The following is a 14,897-nucleotide window of genomic DNA, read 5'->3' as shown; positions in this document are numbered from 1 at the left end:
CGTCGACGACGACGACGGCGAGAGGCTCTGAGATATGTGAGAAATACATCTATAAAATGTAATTCAAACTGCCTCGTCCCACCTTATGCTGCACCGCTTTGGCAAATGCTTTATCTGCGCCATTCGCCTTAATCACATCTGAGAGTAACTCTTAAAAAAACGCCTGTCGCTAATTGTTCGTCATCACAGATACTGTTTGCTATACGGCCACGACGCGCAACTGATTTCCAAAATTAATCTTTCTCCTGTGAGGATGGAACTTACGACACCTGGTTCATTAGACCAGTGCTCTACCACTGAGCTAAAGATGCGCGGCCTAGGGGTACTATTGGGTACTTCGTCCTTACGGTCGTCTGCATCATCAGACTTCAGCTGACAATACTATATATTACCGGCTAATATTGGCAGCTATAGCGACCCATTACTGCTTGGCTACACATCTGACACGTAACCGATGTGCTCTCCAAATAACAACACTTGCATTTCAGGAACATGTCTTTCACACATGTCTACAAAATCACCTTCACCTTCAAATACAGTTTCCTTGCGACTGACAGAAACGTAGGCAAAGTTTAAAGTTGCTATTTCCATTACATCTCGTTAATCAGAAAAACGGTAATTTACATCTGCAGCGGAACAAAATTCCGTTCCGCCCAGCGTGTGGCTCGAACCCACGACCCTGGGAATAAGAGTCTGACGCTCTACCGACTGAGCTAGCCGGCTACCTCGGTGGATACCTCCTGGGTAGCACGTCACACAGTACTCGTTTGAGTTGGGTGGTCCCATACAGAATCTCTCCATGCTGCCTAATGTTTTCCTAACGTCACACTCGTCACGTACTTCACTTTTATGTCATAATCATTTCTGAGAGGTAAAGAAATTGCATGACAACATGCAGAGCTAGTGGCGTCAAAATTAACACACATACTTTATGTGACTCAAAAGCCGAACGAGTTACTATCCGACGTTGATTTAGATGTGCAAATGCCAGTCAAAACACGCGGTGTCGGTACTCTGCCGACCATTTCGCTAGATAACACTGGTCTTGTTGTATGTGTTTCAAGCTCAAGAGCATATCCAAGCAAAAAATGGTCAACAGCAACATTCAGACGGTTTCGTACTGCTCAATTGCTACATTAAAGCGGTATGTTTCTTTTTCAGAACTGGAAGAAAACGAGCGTGACAGCATTCGAACATGTAATCTTCAGATCCGAAGTCCGACGCCTTATCCATTAGGCCACACGGTCGCTGACGACCAGCTATAACATGTATACGACTCATCTCGAAACGCTCACACCCCTGAGGATTTGTGTTTTCGTTCTACCCAGCCGCTGCCCCTTGCTCTTTCCCACCCATTCGTTACATTCAACCTCTTACGAGACCGACCAAATATAGACTGAGAAACAAGACCACACACTTTGTGCATTGGGAATCGAAGGCAGGGCGTCCCTCGCCGCAATTGCTACGATGGCCATTTGCTACTTCTGCAGAAGCGGCGGCGGCGGCGGCGGCGGCGGCGACGACGGCGACGACGACGACGACGGCGAGAGGCTCTGAGATATGTGAGAAATACATCTATAAAGTGTAATTCAAACAGCCTTCCTCCCAACTTATGCTGCACCGCTTTGGCAAATGCTTTATCTGCGCCATTCGCCTTAATCACATCTGAGAGTAACTCTTAAAAAAACGCCTGTCGCTAATTGTTCGTCATCACAGATACTGTTTGCTATACGGTCACGACGCGCAACTGATTTCCAAAATTAATCTTTCTCTTGTGAGGATGGAACTTACGACCCCTGGTTCATTAGACCAGTGCTCTACCACTGAGCTAAAGAGGCGCGGCCTAGCGGTACTCTTGGGTACTTCGTCCTTACGGTCGTCTGCATCATCAGACTTCAGCTGACAATACTATATATTACCGGCTAATATTGGCAGCTATGGCGACCCATTACTGCTTGGCTACACATCTGACACGTAACCGATGTGCTCTCCAAATAACAACACTTGCATTTCAGAACATGTCTTTCACACATGTCTACAAAATCACCTTCACCTTCAAATACAGTTTCCTTGCGACTGACAGAGACGTAGGCAAAGTTTAAAGTTGCAATTTCCATTACATCTCGTTAATCAGAAAAACGGTAATTTACATCTGAAGCGGAACAAAATTCCGTTCCGCCCAGCGTGTGGCTCGAACCCACGACCCTGGGAATAAGAGTCTGACGCTCTACCGACTGAGCTAGCCGGCTACCTCGGTGGATATCTCCTGGGTAGCACGTCACACAGTACTCGTTTGAGTTGGGGGGTCCCATACAGAATCTCTCCATGCTGCCTAATGTTTTCCTAACGTCACACTCGTCACGTACTTCACTTTTATGTCATAATCATTTCTGAGAGGTAAAGAAATTGCATGACAACATGCAGAGCTAGTGGCGTCAAAATTAACACACATACTTTATGTGACTCAAAAGCCGAACGAGTTACTATCCGACGTTGTTTTAGATGTGCAAATGCCAGTCAAAACACGCGGTGTCGGTACTCTGCCGACCATTTCGCTAGTTAACACTGGTCTTGTTGTATGTGTTTCAAGCTCAAGAGCATATCCAAGCAAAAAATGGTCAACAGCAACATTCAGACGGTTTCGTACTGCTCAATTGCTACATTAAAGCGGTATGTTTCTTTTTCAGAACTGGAAGAAAACGAGCGTGACAGCATTCGAACATGTAATCTTCAGATCCGAAGTCCGACGCCTTATCCATTAGGCCACACGGTCGCTGACGACCAGCTATAACATGTATACGACTCATCTCGAAACGCTCACACCCCTGAGGATTTGTGTTTTCGTTCTACCCAGCCGCTGCCCCTTGCTCTTTCCCACCCATTCGTTACATTCAACCTCTTACGAGACCGACCAAATATAGACTGAGAAACAAGACCACACACTTTGTGCATTCGGAATCGAAGGCAGGGCGTCCCTCGCCGCAATTGCTACGATGGCCATTTGCTACTTCTGCAGAAGCGGCGGCGGCGACGACGACGACGACGACGACGGCGAGAGGCTCTGAGATATGTGAGAAATACATCTATAAAAGGTAATTCAAACTGCCTCGTCCCACCTTATGCTGCACCGCTTTGGCAAATGCTTTATCTGCGCCATTCGCCTTAATCACATCTGAGAGTAACTCTTAAAAAAACGCCTGTCGCTAATTGTTCGTCATCACAGATACTGTTTGCTATACGGCCACGACGCGCAACTGATTTCCAAAATTAATCTTTCTCCTGTGAGGATGGAACTTACGACACCTGGTTCATTAGACCAGTGCTCTACCACTGAGCTAAAGATGCGCGGCCTAGGGGTACTCTTGGGTACTTCGTCCTTACGGTCGTCTGCATCATCAGACTTCAGCTGACAATACTATATATTACCGGCTAATATTGGCAGCTATGGCGACCCATTACTGCTTGGCTACACATCTGACACGTAACCGATGTGCTCTCCAAATAACAACACTTGCATTTCAGGAACATGTCTTTCACACATGTCTACAAAATCACCTTCACCTTCAAATACAGTTTCCTTGCGACTGACAGAAACGTAGGCAAAGTTTAAAGTTGCTATTTCCATTAGATCTCGTTAATCAGAAAAACGGTAATTTACATCTGCAGCGGAACAAAATTCCGTTCCGCCCAGCGTGTGGCTCGAACCCACGACCCTGGGAATAAGAGTCTGACGCTCTACCGACTGAGCTAGCCGGCTACCTCGGTGGATACCTCCTGGGTAGCACGTCACACAGTACTCGTTTGAGTTGGGTGGTCCCATACAGAATCTCTCCATGCTGCCTAATGTTTTCCTAACGTCACACTCGTCACGTACTTCACTTTTATGTCATAATCATTTCTGAGAGGTAAAGAAATTGCATGACAACATGCAGAGCTAGTGGCGTCAAAATTAACACACATACTTTATGTGACTCAAAAGCCGAACGAGTTACTATCCGACGTTGTTTTAGATGTGCAAATGCCAGTCAAAACACGCGGTGTCGGTACTCTGCAGACCATTTCGCTAGTTAACACTGGTCTTGTTGTATGTGTTTCAAGCTCAAGAGCATATCCAAGCAAAAAATTGTCAACAGCAACATTCAGACGGTTTCGTACTGCTCAATTGCTACATTAAAGCGGTATGTTTCTTTTTCAGAACTGGAAGAAAACGAGCGTGACAGCATTCGAACCTGTAATCTTCAGATCCGAAGTTCGACGCCTTATCCATTAGGCGACACGGTCGCTGACGACCAGCTATAACATGTATACGACTCATCTCGAAACGCTCACACCCCTGAGGATTTGTGTTTTCGTTCTACCCAGCCGCTGCCCCTTGCTCTTTCCCACCCATTCGTTACATTCAACCTCTTACGAGACCGACCAAATATAGACTGAGAAACAAGACCACACACTTTGTGCATTCGGAATCGAACGCAGGGCGTCCCTCGCCGCAATTGCTACGATGGCCATTTGCTACTTCTGCAGAAGCGGCGGCGGCGGCGGCGGCGACGACGGCGACGACGACGACGACGGCGAGAGGCTCTGAGATATGTGAGAAATACATCTATAAAGTGTAATTCAAACAGCCTTCCTCCCAACTTATGCTGCACCGCTTTGGCAAATGCTTTATCTGCGCCATTCGCCTTAATCACATCTGAGAGTAACTCTTAAAAAAATGCCTGTCGCTAATTGTTCGTCATCACAGATACTGTTTGCTATACGGTCACGACGCGCAACTGATTTCCAAAATTAATCTTTCTCTTGTGAGGATGGAACTTACGACACCTGGTTCATTAGACCAGTGCTCTACCACTGAGCTAAAGAGGCGCGGCCTAGCGGTACTCTTGGGTACTTCGTCCTTACGGTCGTCTGCATCATCAGACTTCAGCTGACAATACTATATATTACCGGCTAATATTGGCAGCTATGGCGACCCATTACTGCTTGGCTACACATCTGACACGTAACCGATGTGCTCTCCAAATAACAACACTTGCATTTCAGAACATGTCTTTCACACATGTCTACAAAATCACCTTCACCTTCAAATACAGTTTCCTTGCGACTGACAGAGACGTAGGCAAAGTTTAAAGTTGCAATTTCCATTACATCTCGTTAATCAGAAAAACGGTAATTTACATCTGAAGCGGAACAAAATTCCGTTCCGCCCAGCGTGTGGCTCGAACCCACGACCCTGGGAATAAGAGTCTGACGCTGTACCGACTGAGCTAGCCGGCTACCTCGGTGGATATCTCCTGGGTAGCACGTCACACAGTACTCGTTTGAGTTGGGGGGTCCCATACAGAATCTCTCCATGCTGCCTAATGTTTTCCTAACGTCACACTCGTCACGTACTTCACTTTTATGTCATAATCATTTCTGAGAGGTAAAGAAATTGCATGACAACATGCAGAGCTAGTGGCGTCAAAATTAACACACATACTTTATGTGACTCAAAAGCCGAACGAGTTACTATCCGACGTTGTTTTAGATGTGCAAATGCCAGTCAAAACACGCGGTGTCGGTACTTTGCCGACCATTTCGCTAGTTAACACTGGTCTTGTTGTATGTGTTTCAAGCTCAAGAGCATATCCAAGCAAAAAATGGTCAACAGCAACATTCAGACGGTTTCGTACTGCTCAATTGCTACATTAAAACTTTATGTTTCTTTTTCAGAACTGGAAGAAAACGAGCGTGACAGCATTCGAACCTGTAATCTTCAGATCCGAAGTCCGAAGCCTTATCCGTTAGGCCACACGGTCGCTGACGACCAGCTATAACATGTATACGACTCATCTCGAAACGCTCACACCCCTGAGGATTTGTGTTTTCGTTCTACACAGCCGCTGCCCCTTGCTCTTTCCCACCCATTCGTTACATTCAATCTCTTACGAGACCGACCAAATATAGACTGAGAAACAAGACCACACACTTTGTGCATTCGGAATCGAAGGCAGGGCGTCCCTCGCCGCAATTGCTACGATGGCCATTTGCTACTTCTGCAGAAGCGGCGGCGGCGGCGACGACGGCGACGACGACGACGACGACGACGACGACGACGGCGGCGGCGAGAGGCTCTGAGATATGTGAGAAATACATCTATAAAATGTAATTCAAACTGCCTCATCCCACCTTATGCTGCACCGCTTTGGCAAATGCTTTATCTGCGCCAATCGCCTTAATCACATCTGAGAGTAACTCTTAAAAAAACGCCTGTCGCTAATTGTTCGTCATCACAGATACTGTTTGCTATACGGCCACGACGCGCAACTGATGTCCAAAATTAATCTTTCTCCTGTGAGGATGGGACTTACGACCCCTGGTTTATTAGACCAGTGCTCTACTACTGAGCTAAAGAGGCGCGGCCTAGCGGTACTCTTGGGTACTTCGTCCTTACGGTCGTCTGCATCATCAGACTTCAGCTGACAATACTATATATTACCGGCTAATATTTGCAGCTATGGCGACCCATTACTGCTTGGCTACACATCTGACACGTAACCGATGTGCTCTCCAAATAACAACACTTGCATTTCAGAACATGTCTTTCACACATGTCTACAAAATCACCTTCACCTTCAAATACAGTTTCCTTGCGACTGACAGAGACGTAGGCAAAGTTTAAAGTTGCTATTTCCATTACATCTCGTTAATCAGGAAAACGGTAATTTACATCTGCAGCGGAACAAAATTCCGTTCCGCCCAGCGTGTGGCTCGAACCCCACGACCCTGGGAATAAGAGTCTGACGCTCTACCGACTGAGCTAGCCGGCTATCTAGGGGGATATCTCCTGGGTAGCATGTCACACAGTACTCGTTTGTGTTGGGTGGTCCCATACAGAATCTCTCCATGCTGCCTAATGTTTTCCTAACGTCACACTCGTCACGTACTTCACTTTTATGTCATAATCATTTCTGAGAGGTAAAGAAATTGCATGACAACATGCAGAGCTAGTGGTGTCAAAATTAACACACATACTTTATGTGACTCAAAAGCGGAACGAGTTACTTTCCGACGTTGTTTTAGATGTGCAAATGCCAGTCAAAACACGCGGTATCGGTACTCTGCCGACCATTTCGCTAGTTAACACCGGTCTTGTTGTATGTGTTTCAAGCTCAAGAGCATCTCCAAGCAAAAAATGGTCAACAGCAACATTCAGACGGTTTCGTACTGCTCAATTGCTACATTAAAACGGTATGTTTCTTTTTCAGAACTGGAAAAAAACGAACGTGACAACATTTGAACCTGTAATCTTCAGATCCGAAGTCCGACGCCTTATCCATTAGGCCACACGGTCGCTGACGACTAGCTATAACATGTATACGACTCATCTCGAAACGCTCACACCCCTGAGGATTTGTGTTTTCGTTCTACACAGCCGCTGCCCCTTGCTCTTTCCCACCCATTCGTTACATTCAACCTCTTACGAGACCGACCAAATATAGACTGAGAAACAAGACCACACACTTTGTGCATTCGGAATCGAAGGCAGGGCGTCCCTCGCCGCAATTTCTACGATGGCCATTTGCTACTTCTGCAGAAGCGGCGGCGGCGACGACAGCGACGACGACGACGACGGCGAGAGGCTCTGAGATATGTGAGAAATACATCTATAAAATGCAATTCAAACTGCCTCGTCCCACCTTATGCTGCACCGCTTTGACAAATGCTTTATCTGCGCCAATCGCCTTAATCACATCTGAGAGTAACTTAAAAAAACGCCTGTCGCTAATTGTTCGTCATCACAGATACTGTTTGCTATGCGGCCACGACGCGCAACTGATTTCCAAAATTAATCTTTCTCCTGTGAGGATGGGACTTACGACCCCTGGTTTATTAGACCAGTGCTCTACCACTGAGCTAAAGAGGCGCGGCCTAGCGGTACTCTTGGGTACTTCGTCCTTAAGGTCGTCTGCATCATCAGACTTCAGCTGACAATACTATATATTACCGGCTAATATTTGCAGCTATGGCGACCCATTACTGCTTGGCTACACATCTGACACGTAACCGATGTGCTCTCCAAATAACAACACTTGCATTTCAGAACATGTCTTTCACACATGTCTACAAAATCACCTTCACCTTCAAATACAGTTTCCTTGCGACTGACAGAAACGTAGGCAAAGTTTAAAGTTGCTATTTCCATTACATCTCGTTAATCAGAAAAACGGTAATTTACATCTGCAGCGGAACAAAAATCCTTTCCGCCCAGCGTGTGGCTAGAACCCACGACCCTGGGAATAACAGTCTGACGCTCTACCGACTGAGCTAGCCGGTTATCTAGGTGGATGCCGCCTGGGTAGCACGTCACAAAGTACTCGTTTGTGTTGGGTGGTCCCATACAGAATCTCTCCATGCTGCCTAATGTTTTCCTAACGTCACACTCGTCACGTACTTTACTTTTATGTCATAATCATTTCTGAGAGGTAAAGAAATTGCATGACAACATGCAGAGCTAGTGGCGTCAAAATTAACACACATACTTTATTTGACTCAAAAGCCGAACGAGTTACTTTCCGACGTTGTTTTAGATGTGCAAATGCCAGTCAAAACACGCGGTGTCGGTACTCTGCCGACCATTTCGCTAGTTAACACCGGTCTTGTTGTATGTGTTTCAAGCTCAAGAGCATATCCAAGCAAGAAATGGTCAACAGCAACATTCAGACGATTTCGTACTGCTCAATTGCTACATTAAAACTTTATGTTTCTTTTTGAGAACTGGAAGAAAACGAGCGTGACAGCATTCGAACCTGTAATCTTCAGATCCGAAGTCCGACGCCTTATCCGTTAGGTCACACGGTCGCTGACGACCAGCTATAACATGTATACGACTCATCTCGAAACGCTCACACCCCTGAGGATTTGTGTTTTCGTTCTACGCAACCGCTGCCCCTTGCTCTTTCCCACCCATTCGTTACATTCAACCTCTTACGAGACCGACCAAATATAGACTGAGAAACAAGACCACACACTTTGTGCATTCGGAATCGAAGGCAGGGCGTCCCTCGCCGCAATTTCTACGATGGCCATTTGCTACTTCTGCAGAAGCGGCGGCGGCGGCGGCGGCGACGACAGCGACGACGACGACGACGGCGAGAGGCTCTGAGATATGTGAGAAATACATCTATAAAATGTAATTCAAACTGCCTCGTCCCACCTTATGCTGCACCGCTTTAGCAAATGCTTTATCTGCGCCATTCGCCTTAATCACATCTGAGAGTAACTCTTAAAAAAATGCCTGTCGCTAATTGTTCGTCATCACAGATACTGTTTGCTATACGGCCACGACGCGCAACTGATTTCCAAAATTAATCTTCCTCCTGTGAGGATGGGACTTACGACCCCTGGTTTATTAGACCAGTGCTCTACTACTAAGCTAAAGAGGCGCGGCCTAGCGGTACCCTTGGGTACTTCGTCCTTACGGTCGTCTGCATCATCAGACTTCAGCTGACAATACTATATATTACCGGCTAATATTTGCAGCTATGGCGACCCATTACTGCTTGGCTACACATCTGACACGTAACCGATGTGCTCTCCAAATAACAACACTTGCATTTCAGAACATGTCTTTCACACATGTCTACAAAATCACCTTCACCTTCAAATACAGTTTCCTTGCGACTGACAGAAACGTAGGCAAAGTTTAAAGTTGCTATTTCCATTACGTCTCGTTAATCAGAAAAACGGTAATTTACATCTGCAGCGGAACTAAATTCCGTTCCGCCCAGCGTGTGGCTCGAACCCACGACCCTGGGAATAAGAGTCTGACGCTCTACCGACTGAGCTAGCCGGCTACCTCGGTGGATACCTCCTTGGTATCACGTCACACAGTACTCGTTTGAGTTGGGTGGTCCCATACAGAATCTCTCCATGCCGCCTAATGTTTTCCTAACGTCACACTCGTCACGTACTTCACTTTTATGTCATAATCATTTCTGAGAGGTAAAGAAATTGCATGACAACATGCAGAGCTAGTGGCGTCAAAATTAACACACATACTTTATGTGACTCAAAAGCGGAACGAGTTACTTTCCGACGTTGTTTTAGATGTGCAAATGCCAGTCAAAACACGCGGTGTCGGTACTCTGCCGGCCATTTCGCTAGTTAACACCGGTCTTGTTGTATGTGTTTCAAGCTCAAGAGCATATCCAAGCAAAAAATTGTCAACAGCAACATTCAGACGGTTTCGTACTGCTCAATTGCTACATTAAAACGTTATGTTTCTTTTTCAGAACTGGAAAAACACAAGCGTGACAGCATTCGAACCTGTAATCTTCAGATCCGAAGTCCGACGCCTTATCCTTTAGGCCACACGGTCACTGACGACCAACATTTACATGTATACGACTCATCTCGAAACGCTCACACCCCTGAGGATTTGTGTTTTAGTTCTACACAGCCGCTGCCCCTTGCTCTTTCCCACCCATCGTTACATTCAACCTCTTACGAGACCGACCAAATATAGACTGATAAACAAGACCACACACTTTGTGCATTCGGAATCGAAGGCAAGGCGTCCCTCGCCGAATTTTCTACTTCTGCAGAAGCGGCGGCGGCGGCGGCGGCGGCAACGACGACGACGACGGCGTGAGGCTCTGAGATATGTGAGAAATACATCTATAAAATTTAATTCAAACTGCCTCGTCCCACGTTATGCTGCAACGCTTTGGCAAATGCTTTATCTGCGCCATTCGCCTTAATCACATCTGAGAGTAACTCTTAATAAAACGCCTGTCGCTAATTGTTCGTCATCACAGATACTGTTTGCTATACGGCCACGACGCGCAACTGATTTCCAAAATTAATCTTTCTCCTGTGAGGATGGAACTTACGACCCCTGGTTTATTAGACCAGTGCTCTACCACTGAGCTAAAAAGGCGCGGCCTAGCGGTACTCTTGGGTACTTCGTCCTTACGGTCGTCTGCATCATCAGACTTCAGCTGACAATACTATATATTACCGGCTAATATTTGCAGCTATGGCGACCCATTACTGCTTGGCTACACATCTGACACGTAACCGATGTGCTCTCCAAATAACAACACTTGCATTTCAGAACATGTCTTTCACACATGTCTACAAAATCACCTTCACCTTCAAATACAGTTTCCTTGTGACTGACAGAAACGTAGGCAAAATTTAAAGTTGCTATTTCCATTACATCTCGTTAATCAGAAAAACGGTAATTTACATCTGCAGCGGAACAAAATTGTGTTCCGCCCAGCGTGTGGCTCGAACCCACAACACTGGGAATAAGAGTCTGACGCTCTACCGACTGAGCTAGCCGGCTACCTTGGTGGATACCTCCAGGGTAGCACGTCACACAGTACTCGTTTGGGTTGGGTGGTCCCATACAGAATCTCTCCATGCTGCCTAATGTTTTCCTAACGTCACACTCGTCACGTACTTCACTTTTATGTCATAATCATTTCTGAGAGGTAAAGAAATTGCATGACAACATGCAGAGCTAGTGGCGTCAAAATTAACGCACATACTTTATGTGACTCAAAAGCCGAACGAGTTACTTTCCGACGTTGTTTTAGATGTGCAAGTGATAGTCAAAACTCGCTGTGTCGGCACTCTGCCGACCATTTCGCTAGTTAACACCGGTCTTGTTGTATGTGTTTCAAGCTCAAGAGCATCTCCAAGCAAAAAATGGTCAACAGCAACATTCAGACGGTTTCGTACTGCTCAATTGCTACATTAAAACGGTATGTTTCTTTTTCAGAACTGGAAGAAAACGAGCGTGACAGCATTCGAACCTGTAATCTTCAGATCCGAAGTCCGACGCCTCATCCATTAGGCCACACGGTCGCTGACGACCAGCTATAACATGTATACGACTCATCTCGAAACGCTCACACCCCTGAGGATTTGTGTTTTAGTTCTACACAGTTGCTGCCCCTTGCTCTTTCCCACCCATCGTTACATTCAACCTCTTACGAGACCGACCAAATATAGACTGATAAACAAGACCACACACTTTGTGCATTCGGAATCGAAGGCAGGGCGTCCCTCGCCGAATTTTCTACTTCTGCAGAAGCGGCGGCGGCGGCGGCGGCAACGACGACGACGACGGCGAGAGGCTCTGAGATATGTCAGAAATACATCTATAAAATTTAATTCAAACTGCCTCGTCCCACCTTATGTTGCAACGCTTTGGCAAATGCTTTATCTGCTCCATTCGCCTTAATCACATCTGAGAGTAACTCTTAATAAAACGCCTGTCGCTAATTGTTCGTCATCACAGATACTGTTTGCTATACGGCCACGACGCGCAACTGATTTCCAAAACTAATCTTTCTCCTGTGAGGATGGAACTTACGGCCCCTTGGTTTATTAGACCAGTGCTCTACCACTGAGCTAAAGAGGCGCGGCCTAGCGGTACTCTTGGGTACTTCGTCCTTACGGTCGTCTGCATCATCAGACTTCAGCTGACAATACTATATATTACCGGCTAATATTTGCAGCTATGGCGACCCATTACTGCTTGGCTACACATCTGACACGTAACCGATGTGCTGTCCAAATAACAACACTTGCATTTCAGAACATGTCTTTCACACATGTCTACAAAATCACCTTCACCTTCAAATACAGTTTCCTTGCGACTGACAGAGACGTAGGCAAAGTTTAAAGTTGCTATTTCCATTACATCTCGTTAATCAGAAAAACGGTAATTTACATCTGCAGCGGAACAAAATTCCGTTCCGCTCAGCATGTGGCTCAAACCCACGACCCGGTGAATAAGATTCTGACGCTCCACCAACTGAGCTAGCCGGCTACTTCAGTGAACACCTGCTGGGTAGCACGTCACACAGTACTCGTTTGGGTTGGGTGGTCCCATACAGAATCTCTCCATGCTGCCTAATGTTTTCCTAACGTCACACTCGTCACGTACTTCACTTTTATGTCATAATCATTTCTGAGAGGTAAAGAAATTGCATGACAACATGCAGAGCTAGTGGCGTCAACATTAACACACATACTTTATGTGACTTAAAAGCCGAACGAGTTACTTTCCGACGTATTTTGAGATGTGCAAATGCCAGTCAAAACACGCGGTGTCGGTACTCTGCCGACAATTTCGCTAGTTAACACTGGTCTTGTTGTATGTGTTTCAAGCTCAAGAGCATATCCAAGCCAAAAATGGTCAACAGCAACATTCAGACGGTTTCGTACTGCTCAATTGCTACATTAAAACGGTATGTTTCTTTTTCAGAACTGGAAGAAAACGAGCGTGACAGCATTCGAACCTGTAATCTTCAGATCCGAAGTCCGACGCCTTATCCATTAGGCCACACGGTCGCTGACGCCCAGCTATAACATGTTTACGACTCATCTCGAAACGCTCACACCCCTGAGGATTTGTGTTTTCGTTCTACACAGCCGCTGCCCCTTGCCCTTTCCCACCCATTCGTTACATTCAACCTCTTACGAGACCGACCAAATATAGACTGAGAAACAAGACCACACACTTTGTGCATTCGGAATCGAAGGCAGGGCGTCCCTCGCCGAATTTGCTACGATGGCCATTTGCTACTTCTGCAGAAGCGGCGGCGGCGGCAGCGACGACGACGACAGGCTCTGAGATATGTGAGAAATACATCTATAAAATGCAATTCAAACTGCCTCGTCCCACCTTATGCTGCACCGCTTTGGCAAATGCTTTATCTGCGCCATTCGCCTTAATCACATCTGAGAATAACTCTTAATAAAACGCCTGTCGCTAATTGTTCGTCATCACAGATACTGTTTGCTATACGGCCACGACGCGCAACTGATTTCCAAAATTAATCTTTCTCCTGTGAGGATGGAACTTACGACCCCTGGTTTATTAGACCAGTGCTCTACCACTGAGCTAAAGAGGCGCGGCCTAGCGGTACTCTTGGGTACTTCGTCCTTACGGTCGTCTGCATCATCAGACTTCAGCTGACAATACTATATATTACCGGCTAATATTTGCAGCTATGGCGACCCATTACTGCTTGGCTACACATCTGACACGTAACCGATGTGCTCTCCAAATAACAACACTTGCATTTCAGAACATGTCTTTCACACATGTCTACAAAATCACCTTCACCTTCAAATACAGTTTCCTTGCGACTGACAGAAACGTAGGCAAAGTTTAAAGTTGCTATTTCCATTACATCTCGTTAATCAGAAAAACGGTAATTTACATCTGCAGCGGAACAAAATTCCGTTCCGCCCAGCGTGTGGCTCGAACCCACGACCCTAGGAATAAGAGTCTGACGCTCTACCGACTGAGCTAGCCGGCTACCTCGGTGGATACCTCCTGGTTAGCACGTCACACAGTACTCGTTTGGGTTGGGTGGTTCCATACAGAATCTCTCCATGCTGCCTAATGTTTTCCTAACGTCACACTCGTCACGTACTTCACTTTTATGTCACAATCATTTCTGAGAGGTAAAGAAATTGCATGACAACATGCAGAGCTAGTGGCGTCAAAATTAACACACATACTTTATGTGACTCAAAAGCCGAACGAGTTACTTTCCGACGTTTTTTGAGATGTGCAAATGCCAGTCAAAACACGCGGTGTCGGTTCTCTGCCGACAATTTCGCTAGTTAACACTGGTCTTGTTGTATGTGTTTCAAGCTCAAGAGCATATCCAAGCCAAAAATGGTCAACAGCAACATTCAGACGGTTTCGTACTGCTCAATTGCTACATTAAAACGGTATGTTTCTTTTTCAGAACTGGAAGAAAACGAGCGTGACAGCATTCGAACCTGTAATCTTCAGATCCGAAGTCCGACGCCTTATCCATTAGGCCACACAGTCGCTGACGACCAGCTATAACATGTATACGACTCATCTCGAAACGCTC

At 46.2% G+C, this 14,897-nt stretch overlaps 1 non-coding gene across 1 annotated transcript; it reads right to left on the bottom strand.

Annotated features, from left to right (window-relative positions):
* Positions 1-14,254: 14,254 nt before the first annotated feature.
* On the bottom strand, positions 14,255-14,327 carry Trnak-cuu (transfer RNA lysine (anticodon CUU)). The gene has a single exon. It is a non-coding gene; the product is annotated as a tRNA-Lys (tRNA).
* Positions 14,328-14,897: the final 570 nt, after the last annotated feature.

The sequence above is a fragment of the Schistocerca gregaria genome, unplaced genomic scaffold (assembly GCF_023897955.1).
Source record: "Schistocerca gregaria isolate iqSchGreg1 unplaced genomic scaffold, iqSchGreg1.2 ptg000001l___fragment_1, whole genome shotgun sequence".
In the NCBI taxonomy this organism is placed as follows: Eukaryota; Metazoa; Arthropoda; class Insecta; order Orthoptera; family Acrididae; genus Schistocerca; species Schistocerca gregaria.
The sequence above is the reverse complement of the archived record's forward strand: the minus strand, read 5'-3'. Positions and strand labels throughout refer to the sequence as shown.